Genomic DNA, 13296 nt, shown 5'->3' with positions numbered 1-13296 from the left:
CCAAATCCGAGGTGAGCCGCTCAGGGGAGGAATCTATGAAAGCTTCCAATACTGGAGAACTACAGTTACAGTAAGTAACTTTTTTTTCTTACTCCAGTATTGGAGCTTTCATAGATTCACATACCTGAATCAGAATAGCGAGCAGTAAATCATAGCACATTTTGTTTTTTGTCACTTACTTCTCACAAATAGGCAACACATGATACTTGCACATAATGGTAACTGTATCAAAATATTCATAGACATATTGCCCATAAATGACATATCCAATAGTATACAACAATAAAATGTGCTTCTCTTACCAACCAAAGGAAGGAGGGATGACAAAGGCGGCTCACCGTTATTGGAAAAGGTTCCTCAGCACAGCTTGTCCCACTGCTACATCGCTTCTTGCATGAGCATCCAGGCAGTAATGCCTGGTGAAGGGATGCGTACTCCTCCAGGTAGCTGCTCTGCAGATGCCCTGAATAGAGACGCCTGAAAACAGAGCAGTAGAGGTTGATACCGCTCTTGTGGAATGTGCACGAACACATGCTGTCAATGGCTTCCCCGCCGCCTTACGACAGAATTGAATGGTATTCGAGATCCATCGTGCAATTCCCCGTTTTGATAACGGGAAACCTTTTCTGGGGCACTAAAAGCCACAAATAATTGTGTAGATTTTCTGAAAACTCTTGTCCTTTGCAAATAAAACTTCAGGCAACGCTGGACATCCAGAGTGTGGAGAGTCCTTTCCGTCGCCGTAGATGGTTTAGGAAAGAATCTTTTCAGGATTAATGGCTCATTTAAGTGGAAATCCGTTGGTACGTTCGGAATAGATTTTGGATTCATTCTAAGCACCAACCTGTCCTCCCTGAATTGCAGAAAAGGTTCTTGCGTTGTAAGGGCCTGTATGTCTCCCACCCTTCTGGCTGATGACCGAGCTATTAAAAGAGCCAACTTCCAGGATAGCAATTTTAGATCAGTTTTGTGAATTGGTTCAAATGGTGGTTTCATCAGTTGTGATAAGACAATGTTCAGTTGCCATAGAGGCGGTGGAGGCCTGATAGGTGGGTAAACTCGAAACAACCCCTTCATGAACTGTTTTACAATTCTCTCCAACCACAGAGAAGGACCTGCTGAGTTTCTCCTGTATCTAGAAATCGCTGCCAAATGCATTTTAATAGAGTCATGGGCCAATCTAGACTTTGCCAGCCTTAGTAAATATGGGATGATCTGATGTGCCTCTGCTCGCAGGGGATGCAAGTCGTTCTCTTGACACCATAAGCAGAATCTTTTCCATTTCATCCTGTATGTCTTATTAGTGCCTTCAGCGCTTGCCTTTGCCAGGATTTCTCTGCATTCCACCGGAATGTTCAAGCGATGAAATTCTCCGTAGTCAGGAGCCAGGCCGCTAATTGCAGTGATGTCTGGTCTGGATGTCGCACTTGTCCCTTCTCCATAGTCAATAGTGCTGGTATTGGCTGTAAACGTATTGGTTCTGTTTCTGATAAAAGGAGCAGCTCTGTGAACCAATGCTGCCTGAATCATCCTGCACGGTTCCTTCTTCATCTTCGTGAGCACTCGTGGCAGGAGGGGAATCGGCGGAAAGGCGTAGGCAAAGACGCCTGACCATGCCATCGAAAACGCATTCCCCCATGGTCCCCTTTGGTGACGCCAGCTTGCAAAGAATTGGCATTTCTTGTTATGGGCTGTGGCAAACAGATCCACCGTTGGTATTCCCCACTTGGCAAAGATGGTCAATAGCGTGTCCTGAACCAGCTCCCACTCGTGACAGGTCTTTTTTTGCCTGCCGAGGGTGTCCGCTGTCGTGTTTTGATCTCCTGGAAGATGTATGGCCTTCAGAGTTACTCCGTGATCTATCGCCCATTTCCATATTTTCTGAGCTTCTTTTGACAGAGAGAGAGAGATCTTGTGCCCCCCTGTTCGTTTATGTAGTGCATTGCCGTGGTGTTGTCTGTCTGCACTAACACTGATCTCCCTTCTATTCTTGGTAGGAAGGCCAACAATGCCAAACCTATTGTCCTTAGTTCAAATAGGTTTATGTGAAGGTGTTGTTCCTGTTTGTTCCATCGGCCGCTGACTTGTAACTCTTGCAGGACTGCTCCCCATCCTTCAAGAGAGGCATCCATGGTCCCTACTATTGGAGCTGGTTCGGTCAGGAAGGTCAGACCCACCGAGATATTGTTTTTGCGAATCCACCACTTTACCGCCTGCAACATTGGTTGCGTGACTTTTATCTTGTCCTCGAAGGATCCCTTTGCTTGTCACCGCTGAAGGTCTAACTCCTCTTGTAACGGCCGCATTCTCAAGCGACACAGGGGAATGAGTGGTATGCATGAAGACATCGTCCCCAGAAGCGATTTGTATTTTCGGACTGAAAGACACTTTCTCCTCCTGAATCCTTTGGCTAGACAGATAAGTTCCAATTACCTCTCTATGGATGGGAATGCCTTGTTTTGTGATGTATCTAGGATTGCACCTAGAAACTTGATCTTCTGGATGGTTGAAGAGATCATTTTTCCACATTTAAGGTCAGGCCCAGATCTGCAAACAACTCCATGCAAGCCAAAGTCGAAGCGTGAGCTGCCTCCTGCGATGGTGCTTTTACCAACCAGTCGTCTAGGTATTAGAATATTTGGTGTTTGTGTCTTCGGAGATAAGCTGCCACTGGCTCCAGACATTTTGTGAAAATTCTCGGTGCAGATTTGAGGCCCAATGGCAGCACTTTGAATTGGTAATGGTCTTTGGCCACTGTGAACCGAAGTAACTTTCTGTGGGAAGGATGGATGGGGATATGAAGATATGCATTCTGTAAATCTAGGGAGGTCATTTGATCTCCTGGGTTTAAGAGTAGCAGAATATCTTGGAGGGTCATCATTCTGAATGACTTTCTTGAGATAGGCATTTAGAGACCGTAGGTCCAAGATCGGACGCCACTTGAGAGCATCCTTCCTGATCAAGAAGAAACGAGAATAAAATCCTTGCCATCTTTGGGAGTTCGGCACTGGTTCTATTGCTCCCTTTCGGAGCATTGCCTGAATCTCCCGACGCATCTGAGATCGGTGTTTTACTTCTTGATATGTAGGTGGCGTGGGAGGAGGGAAGTGGAGGAATTCCAGAGTATGTCCAGATTTTGTTATGTGAAGGACCCATTTGTCCGATGTTATTCTCTGCCATTGTTGTAAATAAGTCACTCTTCCACCCAGGGGAACACTTGACAGGGTAGGAGGATAAGAAGCCTGAACTTGCAGGTTGTCATTGTCTTTTATTGTTATCTTTCCCTGAACGACCTTCTCGTCCTCTGGGAGTGGACTTAGAGTAGCCTCCAGAGTGTTTCTGGCCATATTGCTGCCAGTAGGGCTGCGAAGAGGAAGAATAAGAGGTGTATCTTCCTTGCTGGTATCCACCTCTATACGAAGGTTGTCCTCTTCCACGGGCGCCTCGAAAGGGCACCTTCCGGTACTGTAACGTACCCAAGGCTTTTGCCGTATCTGTGTCCTTCTTAATACTCTGAAGCGTCTCATCCACTAGACGCCCAAACAGATCTTCCCCATAAAAATGTAGATCCAGGATCTTATTTTGGACCTCTGGTCTAAAGGCAGTGGCCCTCAGCCAACCCTGGCGCCGTAAAACTGCTGCACCTCCTAGGGAACGAAAGGCTGTGATAGCTATGTCCATAGCACAATCGATAATTTCAGCTGAAGTCCTCTCCCCTTCCTGCAGAATTTTCTTCGCCTCCTGCTTACTGTCTTCCGGAAGGAGGTCGACATATGGTGCTATATCGCACCACATCTGCCTGTCATATCTGCCCAGGATGGCAAGGGCATTAGATGCTCGGACCAGGAGAGCTGACATTCAAGGAGAATCTTTTACCTGCATTGTCTAAACACCGTCCTTCCCTGTGCGGCGGTGAAGAAATAGGCGCCAACGGGTTTTTTGATTTTTGTTGATCTGCCTGCGATATGATAGAGTCCGGTTTAGGATGGCCAGTAAACACGCCGGAGCGTCCGCGGGCGCCTTATATTTTTTGTCCAACCTCGCTAGCACCGGTGTAACCGCTGCTGGAGTAGTCATCACTTGTAACCCTTCCTTCCATACGTGGTTGATGATTGGTATGAATCTGACTGATTTTTGATACGGCTCTTTAAAGTCCTAAACAAAAGTTGCTGTTGGACCTGAGGTGTCTGCGGAGCATTGTCCAGTAGGCTTTCCCTGCAGCAGACTGGAGTGGTCCGAATAGAGCGAGGACGTGAAGGTGGAACTTCTTGAGGGACCACTGATGGAGAAAACCTTTTCTTATAGTCCAACATGAATTGCAAGTCCATCATCATTGAAGATGGCATTGTGACCATCTCTTCCTGAGGCTCTTGTTGGTAGCGATGGTGTGAGAGGCTGTGGTATTCTTCATAACCCTCTTCATCGTCATCTTCTTGACATTTCACGTGGAGTTCCGATGGGCTTCTGGCATACCCAAAGGGTCCGTCATCCTCCTCCTCATCCGACTCTTCCTCCTCCAAAAGGTGCGATGGGACCAGAGGAGTAATCTTGCTCGGGGAAGTCACTGCTGGCGTGATCTTCTGGGGTTTGTCTCGTCGACGAGCCCGTCGACGAGATCGCAGTCGACACTACCGTCGACAAAGTTGTCGTCGTCGTTGACAGTGCACTAGAACCATTCCTCACCGATGACATAGTAATCGTCGTCAACGTTCCCGTCGACGACCCTGCTGTCATCACCGTCGACGACGATCTCGTCGTCATGGCCGTCGACTATGTCGTTGTCGATGTTAGTGGCGTTGACGCTCCAGTCGACACTGACTTTAATACAATCAATGGTAGCTTCAGTACCTCTGTGGTCGTCGCCGTAGACGATGACTTAGTCGACGGCCTTTCCGACTGTCGATTTTTTGTTTTCTCCTAAGGAATACTAGAGGATGGCTTCTTGAATGATGCTGGAGCCAAAGTTGGTGTCTATGAAGGCTCAGAAGAGGCTCTCTTGGATACTTTTTCTCTCTAAGTGTGTCCTTTGCTCTCCTTTACTTTTGGCTGAGGAGATTTGGAAGGACTACGCCCTGAAGACCATTGAGTGGTCTTTTTTAGGGCCATCTCAGGACGGTCCCCTGAGGAACGAGCCTGCGGAGATCTTGATCTTTTTTTAGATCTCCTGGACGAAGAGGAGGATTCCTGGTCACTATCACTAGAAACCACCTCCTTTCTGGCCTTGATCTTCTGAAGCCAAATTAAAAGGCGTTCCTCACGATCTCTAAGGTTCTTGCTAGAGAAAGTGCGACATACCTTGCAATCCTTTGCTTGGTGGTCCGGATAAAGACAGTAAATGCAGTCTTCATGTGGGTCATCAGTGTAGAGTCTCTTTTTAGAGCGGGTGGCACAGGCTCTAAAAAGACCCTTTTTCTCTTTTCCAGACATTCTCTAGGATGTAGATGAGAAATAGATTACCAAATTCTCAAATCCACAAGAAATAGATTGAAATCAAGCTTCTACAAAGATGGAAATCCAGAGTTTGAGCAGAGCTCAAAGGAGACTCCGTAGCACAACATGCCTGTAGAAAATCTGAAGGGCAAAAGGTTCTCTCAGGAGGGTTCTAGAGGGTGGGAGCTCGGATTGGCTAAGAGAAAAGTTTTTTTTTTTTTTTTACATAACAAAGGTTATGGGTTGCAAAAGAGAAATGGGCCTAGGCCTTTTTTCAGTTAGCTATACTGCTAAGCATTGCTTTTTATATACCGGAGACTCCAGTCTCGACGACGGGGAAATGATTCAGGTATGTGACTCTATGAAAGCTCCAATACTGGAGTAACTTCACCTTTTCTGTAATCACCAGAATGCATAGTTTTGCTTGTGAAATTATTTTAATTGTAGTATTTGCAATGGTTGTGATTTAGGGGTTGTGAAGGATGGAAGAGTGTGACATGTAAGAGGAGTTTGACGTTGAACAATCAGAGAATGCGCATGCATGGAAGGTTGTTTTTGAGATGTTGGTTTTGAAGACTTTGAAAATCTTTTGTAGTAATCTACCAACATAAACCTTAGGTATTTATCCAAAGCCCTTGCATTGCAAAGTCATCAAGTGCCCTGGGCAGCCCCCATCTTTTTTGCTGAATGGTACTGGTGGTAACTGACTCAGACTGACCCTGGGCTCTGCCTAACCAGGACCAGGGCCAGTGCTATGCTGAAGGAGACATTATAGTACAGTTAAAACACCTACATACACTAGGGTACACAATGGTATGGTGGGGTACCCCTGCGATTGGCATGACCTGCCCTAGTAGTGGTAAACTATGTTCTTCAAAGAGGAGAGTAGAGGCCAGTGTCATTAACAGCTATGAACTTCCCACCTTAGGCAGATGGCAGGATTAAGGAAGGTATGAGCAGATGCAGGGGGGGAGAGTCTAAGTATATTAGCCATCCTAGGTGTGTGTTTAGCCAGCATTACCTCCGTGGTGGAAAATCAGCCATTATGGATTTGAAAGATTTGATGCAGTCTGGGACAAAATAATGCCACACTCTACAGGATGTGGTCATATATTGGAGGAGTTACCCTGCCCCCATTGGTCAGAAGTGACCTACTGCTTGACCCAGAGAACTAGGAATAAGTATCTGAGAGGGGCAGAGCCCTCCAGATCTGCTGCTTGAATTTTACTGAAGCTAGAAGTGCCCTCTTGAGAGGTTTTGCTGTGCAAAGATTTCCAAGGCCTGTCCTCTGAAGACTGCACCATCTGAAACTACTGCCCTGTGGATTATCTTGCTGGAAAAGAAGTAAAGAGTGGACTCCCTAAAAGCTACTGGTTAAAAGAGCTAATCTGGAACATCACCAACTAAATCTACACCTTGGAGAACCATCAGTGGATTTGTAAGGGTTTTGTACCAGTGGATTGTGGGAACTTACTTCCTCAACTTTCAAGGACCATCTTGGAGCTTCCAGACCCTTGGTGTGAGTTTGAGACACTTTGGGAACCCTTGAGGAACTTCAGAAAGATGTTAAAGAACTTTGGGGGACTTCTGAGCAACTTTCGAAAAAAGCTCCATAGCGGGACCGACTCAACCTGGCCAGCCAGGCCGCCTGCCTTCAACCGCGAGCCGGCCAAGCCAACCAGGTTCATCCCGCTAAAAGCTTCATCTCTCCAACTTTCAGGGATTGACCAGAACTACAAGAAAACTGAAGCCGGGGCACCCTCGCTGGATCCAGCTACATGAAGAGCAGAGAGACCCCGCGACAAAAAGCTCCAGAAAAGTTTCTAAGTCCGCTCGTAGAAAAGGTGATTTGGAGCAACCGCGAACGCCAAGCCGCCTGCCTTCCATCCTGTGCCGGCCTGGATTCCTGGGTTGCCCCGCTGAAGCGATCTTGATACATTTTCTAAGTCTGCTCCAGGGAAGTTGACCGGGACCTCGTCACAACTCAAGCCGGCGTGCCCTCAACAAATCCAGACTGGCTGGGAGCTTCGAAGGGCCTCAAGGAGAAAAGCTCCGGAAAAGTTTCTAAGTGTGAAGGTAGAAACTGAGACCGGGACCTGCCGCTAGCTGTAGCCGCTCAGGGCTCCATCACGCCCGGCCTGAAACTTTGACTTTGCCCCGGTCTATCGCGAGCAGGTATCACAATATGGTGCTATAATCTTCAAAGTGCTATATTTTTATGAAATCTTTGAAAATTCATATCTCCGGTTCCCTACATTGGATCTTTGTTGTTTTGGTGTCATTTTAAAGATACAAATATTTCCTATGTTTGGGGGCGCTAGAGGGCGCACTGCAGAATGGCCGCCTAAGGGTGAGGCTCCTGCAGCCTGGTTAATAATCCTGCACCTATCCTTGCTGTCCGGTGTCGGAGCCTGCTGAAATTGGGCACGCTGGTACAAGATGCCCTAATTATCACTCGCTGAAAATTTCGTGGCGATTGGATGCCGGGAACCAATACTTCGTAGCCACTGAAGTTCCCCCGGGACTACCGCTGGAGGACTGGGAGTGACTGCTGCCGGGGACCGCGGCTGGAAACACCGAGGCTGCACACGTGGGCAGTGGGCCGTTCCGCGCTGAGATCGCATTGTGGACGGAGGAGACGGGTGGCGCTCGTACCCTGCCTGTAACCGGGAGGAGCGCTGTGCACAGGGCACCCGATCTCTGGTTGATACGGCGTGGACGCTGGGAGAGGTGCGCCCTTGAAACCTGACGGGGCCTGAGAGCGGACTGCGGCAGTGGGCTGAAGGGAGCCATTTCTGTCCTGCCCTGAGGCTGTGTACGGCGGGTGGAATCGGCCCCCGATATCAGGTCAGTGGCTCAGAAGCACCCTGTGAATCCTGGCGGGGGAACTTATTCAGCGCTGAAGTGCAGGCAGAGCGGAAAGGGGGCTGTGAGTAGCAGCACTAGTAGAGTGGATGTGGAGCGGTGGCCGGCACACCGATATTCTGCACATGTTGCACTGATGCATGGCTGAACTACATACCGCATATTAATACTGGGACTTCGGCGGTCAATCATCCAAGAAGGGGGCATAGTGGTGACAATATTGCCCAGATCGAACTGGATTGGTAGCCATAGTGCATGGTGAAGCAGTGGTTAGTCATAGTGGAGTGGTGTTCACGGCCTTCCAGGCGGAGCTTGATCAGGATCACGGCATAGCGGAGTCTTATATATTGATTGGTGAACGAAAGCGCACTGGTCCACCTGCAGTTGCGAACTGGGCGACAAGGCTTTGATCTATATAACACTGCCCAGCACTACGGTACTGGGATCTGCAGCTCTGTCTTCGACGTTTCTTACAATAGGGATTGACTTGCTGAACTTGGAATAGGTGACCAATCACGTTACTGTAGAGACTGTAGTGCAAGATCAGTGTGATCTGCACGAAGCGCCCACAGAGTGCTTGGCACGGGTCAGATCGCAGGCATGGGGCGTCCGGATTCCCGTTAACCCAAACTTACATTTGACAACTCTAAGAAAGGGTCGACTACGAGTCAGGACAATGCACAATTGCAAAGTGTTGACCAGGCGGCAGGTGGGTCATTTACTATGGAGCAGAATAACCAGCAGATCTTATCTGAAATCAGGCAAGGCTTTGCTACTGTGGTGGACAAGGTGGATCGAATGTCCTCCCGGATGGACGCGATAGTGCACAAAATGGACCAGCATGAAGAATGCTTTGTCGAAACGGAACGTCGGATATCACCACAGGCCACACGACACAACTACGAACCTATTGCGGGTCATAGCGACAAAGAATGAGGATTTGGAGGCCCGCAGTAGGCGCAATAATATACGCCTAACGGGCGTGCCGGAGTCCACAAACACTGGGCGCATGGAGGAGTATGTGGAGAAGCTGCTGCAGTCCGCGATTGGTGCTGACGCTTTTTCTACTCAATTTATAGAGGAGAGAGCTCACCGCTCTCTAGCACCAGTGCCAAAACCTGGAGCGCCGCCTAGGCCAATTATAGCACGCCTACTGAACTATAGAGATCGGGATGTGGCGCTGCGGGCGGCCCGCACTAAACAAACGCTAAGCTACGATGGAGTATCCTTTTCTATATACCCAGATTTCACTCCGATGGTTCAGGAAGAAAGACGTAAATTCCTTGAAGTGAAGAGGAAATTGAGAACTGCTCAAATTGACTATGCTCTGCTATACCCTGCTAAGCTAAGGATTACCCATCAAGGAAAACAGAGGTTTTTCACAAATCCACAGCAAGCGGAGGATTATCTGCGCTCTTTGAAACTGCCTAAGCGGGGGCCGACGGATCGGGGAGCAGCAGGACAGGCGCAGCATCCTGAGGACGGTGACGAAGCTTAAGATTCCTCTGAATGAATGGGGGATGTCCCCCCGTGATGGCAATACACTGCTGCAGGGCAAGGATTTGTCTTTGTTATAGAGAAACAACTTTTCGGCGGACTATCTCAGCTTGCGGGCTCCGGCTATACCGGTGGTAATGTACACCAGGCCCCCACCTTCCCCTCTCACACAGGGCCTGGAAATGTTCTGGGTCGTAGGGCTTGGAGAGGGGAGGTGGTTGTGTTGCCGACTAGTTGTTGTCCCCCAACGGGTGATCCCCCCTTACTACGAACAGCTGGTTGTGTGATGTTGAGATATTGTTTGAAGGTGTGGACTAGTGGGAGGATATGTTATATCGAAAAGTTGGGGCTGGCTGGGAGGGGGAGGAGTGGGAGGAGGCGAGGGAGTTTAAAACATAGTGGACTATCACTGAGGTGTAGTTTCTGTTGGTCGTTTAATAGGACTGGGTTGGGAACAGTTGGGCAAGGAATGTGGACTTTGGGAGGGCGTTCTGACAAGGTTGGGGTATGTCAGTGGGTGGAGGGTGGAGGTGGGATGGGCAGTTACACTGTTAGAAGGATTAAAGTGTGGGTACATGTCTCTATGCGACTGTTTGCTGTTGGAGGCGACTATGAGTCAGGTCTTAAACGAATATCTTACTTTGATTTTGCAACTACCGGTCATGAATGATGAACGTGGAGGGAGTATCTCGGTGATGTCCTGGAATGTGCGGGGCTTGAATGACGCCAGGAAATGCAGGAATGTGCTGGCATATTTGGATAGGCATGGGGTGCACATAGCCATGCTACAGGAAACACATCTACCCCCACACTCCAGTCCCACTTTTGCAGCTAGATGGGCCTCGATTAGAAGTTTTTCATCATACTCTTCCTATGCCCGAGGTACTGTAGTGTTGATTAAGAATTCTGTCCGATTTCAGGCTCTGGGGGACATGGTAGATCCTGAAGGCCGTTATGTGATACTGTGGGGTAAGCTGGGAACTGACACGATTACCATTATCAATTGCTATGCTCCTAATGTGGATACTCCAGAGTTTTTCACTGCCTTGTGGGGTAAAATTGTCAGTATTGGGTCGATGCATGTCCTTTGTTGAGGTGATTTTAATGTGGCACTAGAGCCGGGCATTGATAGTTCGAATGGACATACGCAATATAACAGGAAAGCCAGAGAGGTGTTGCATGGAATTATTGACGAAGGAGGGTTGGTGGATGGCTGGCGATTTACGCACCCCTTGCGCAGAGAAGGTACACACTTTACGACATATGCCAATACCTGGGCTCGTCTTGATTACTGCCTACTGTCACGAGGGCTGGTTGCAGATTTGGGTACAATTGCACATCTGGCTAGAACTTATTCGGATCACTGTCCAGTATTACTACAGATGGCTGTGCCCGGTTATAGCAGAACGAGACCTCAATGGAGGCTTATACCTACGGCACTGCTAGATCACGTTTTTAAGACTGAACTTGGTGAGGAGATCGAGGCATTCTTCCCTCAAAACAAGGGTTCAGTTGACAGTGTGGAAGTGATTTGGGAGGCTTTTAAGGTCACGGTGCGGGGATACTGCATAGCTAAGAGTTGTGGAGTACTAAGGGACATACAGAACACTATCAGGAAACTGGAGATAGATCTGAAGGAGCTTGAATTACAGATTGCGCACAATGCAGGCGCAGAGGTGCATAAACAGTTTAGAGACAAATTGTCACTTTAAGAAGGAGGCTGCCAGGGAAGTGAAACTTAAGGGTAAAAACTGGACTGCGAGACAGTACTGTGAGGGGGGCTGACCGGGTAAGGTGTTAGCGACACTCACAAGACACCCACGAGGTAGTACACACATATTGGAAATTCACACTGAAGATGGTGGTAGATGTCAGGACACCAGAGGGATACAAGATCTCTTTTTAGCGCATTATGGCCGCCTTTACACCACTCACCAAACAGGAGAAGAGGACTGCGGGAAGTTCTTAGATGACATAGCATTATGCTGGCTGAGTGATCACCATAGATCATTCCTAAGTGCCCCACTGGAAGTGGAAGAGATAAGGGATGCGATAATGTCCTTAAGTAATGGTAAGGCAACTGGACTGGACGGGATTCCAGTTGAGTTCTATAAATGCTACATTGATATCATGGCACCAGTATTGAAAGAAGTATTTGAGGAATCATTGGAGGTGGGGGTGCTGCCATGCTCTATGCGGGAGGTGGCGATAACTTCGCTCTTGACAAGGATCCCGCGGAATGAGATTCCTATCGTCCGCTTTCACTTATTAATTGCGATGCGAAGAAACTAGCGAAAGTCCTCGCGACCCGACTAACCCTCATAATGCAGAAAATTGTTCTGCCAGATCAAGCAGGTTTTGTCCCAGGAAGGTCCACCAACCATAATTTGCGCACTCTTTTTTCTTTGATCCACACTATAGCTCCGGAGTTGCAGGTAGCTGCTGTATTCCTTGACGCTACCAAAGCGTTTGACTCGGTTGAGTGGAACTACCTATTCGCCATCCTACATAGGATGGGATTTCCTGCAATGTTCATAGCTTGGATAAAATTGCTATATACTGCACCTGTGGCAAGAGTGGTTATTAACGGAGAATTATCTAGGCAGATGTCCATCACGCGGGGCACTAGGCAGGGGTGCCCACTGTCCCCCTTGTTGTTTGCGATAGCGATTGAGCCTTTGGCGTGTCGTATTCGGCAATTACACAAGGAAAGTGCCTTTCGATGCTTACAGCGACAAATAGGAGTGTCGTTGTATGCGGATGATGTGACCCTCTGTTGTGAATCCGCAGACTCACCTTAACCCTATCCTACGAGAAGTTTTGGTGTTTGGGCGCCTTTCAGGTATACATATCAATTGGAAAAAATCGCTTTTCTTTCCACTCACGCCAGCGATTACGCGATTTCCGCTGGATTACCCGATTGAGTGGTGTGATTCAGACCTGCGCTATCTGGGTATAGTGGTGACATTGGATCGGGAGGAGACTCTTCGATTGAACTATGGAACTGCTATCACCAAGCTGGCAGATAATATTACACGTTGGATGACGATGCCTCTGTCTATGGCGGGCAGAGCGTCTCATCAAGATGGTCATATTGCCACGTTTTTTGTATCTATTTCAGAACATCCCCTATTTTCCGGGTACCTATTTTTTTAAACGGTTGAGATCGGAACTCCTTCGACTATTTTGGGGTGGCAAACAGCCGCGGCTGCGCTGGTCCGTTATTACGCAACCATATAGCAAAGGGGGATTTGACGTTCCGGACTTTGAAATATATTATGTAAGTGCGCAAGCACAATACGCCTATCACTGGTTCAATCCGACACCATTTATGCCGCAATTGGCTGTCGAGGACTGGATAGCGGAGCCCCTCCCGCTCTGCGGGCTGATACATGGATCTATAGATGTCATTGAGACTCCGTTTACTACGGTAACTTGCACTATTGACGCCTGGAGGAGGGTGGCAAAGACATTGAAAGCTAAATTGTTGTACTCGCCACGTAT

This window comes from Lissotriton helveticus, chromosome 5_1 (assembly GCF_964261635.1).
Source record: "Lissotriton helveticus chromosome 5_1, aLisHel1.1, whole genome shotgun sequence".
Classification (NCBI taxonomy): domain Eukaryota; kingdom Metazoa; phylum Chordata; class Amphibia; order Caudata; family Salamandridae; genus Lissotriton; species Lissotriton helveticus.
This window is presented reverse-complemented; position numbering follows the sequence as displayed.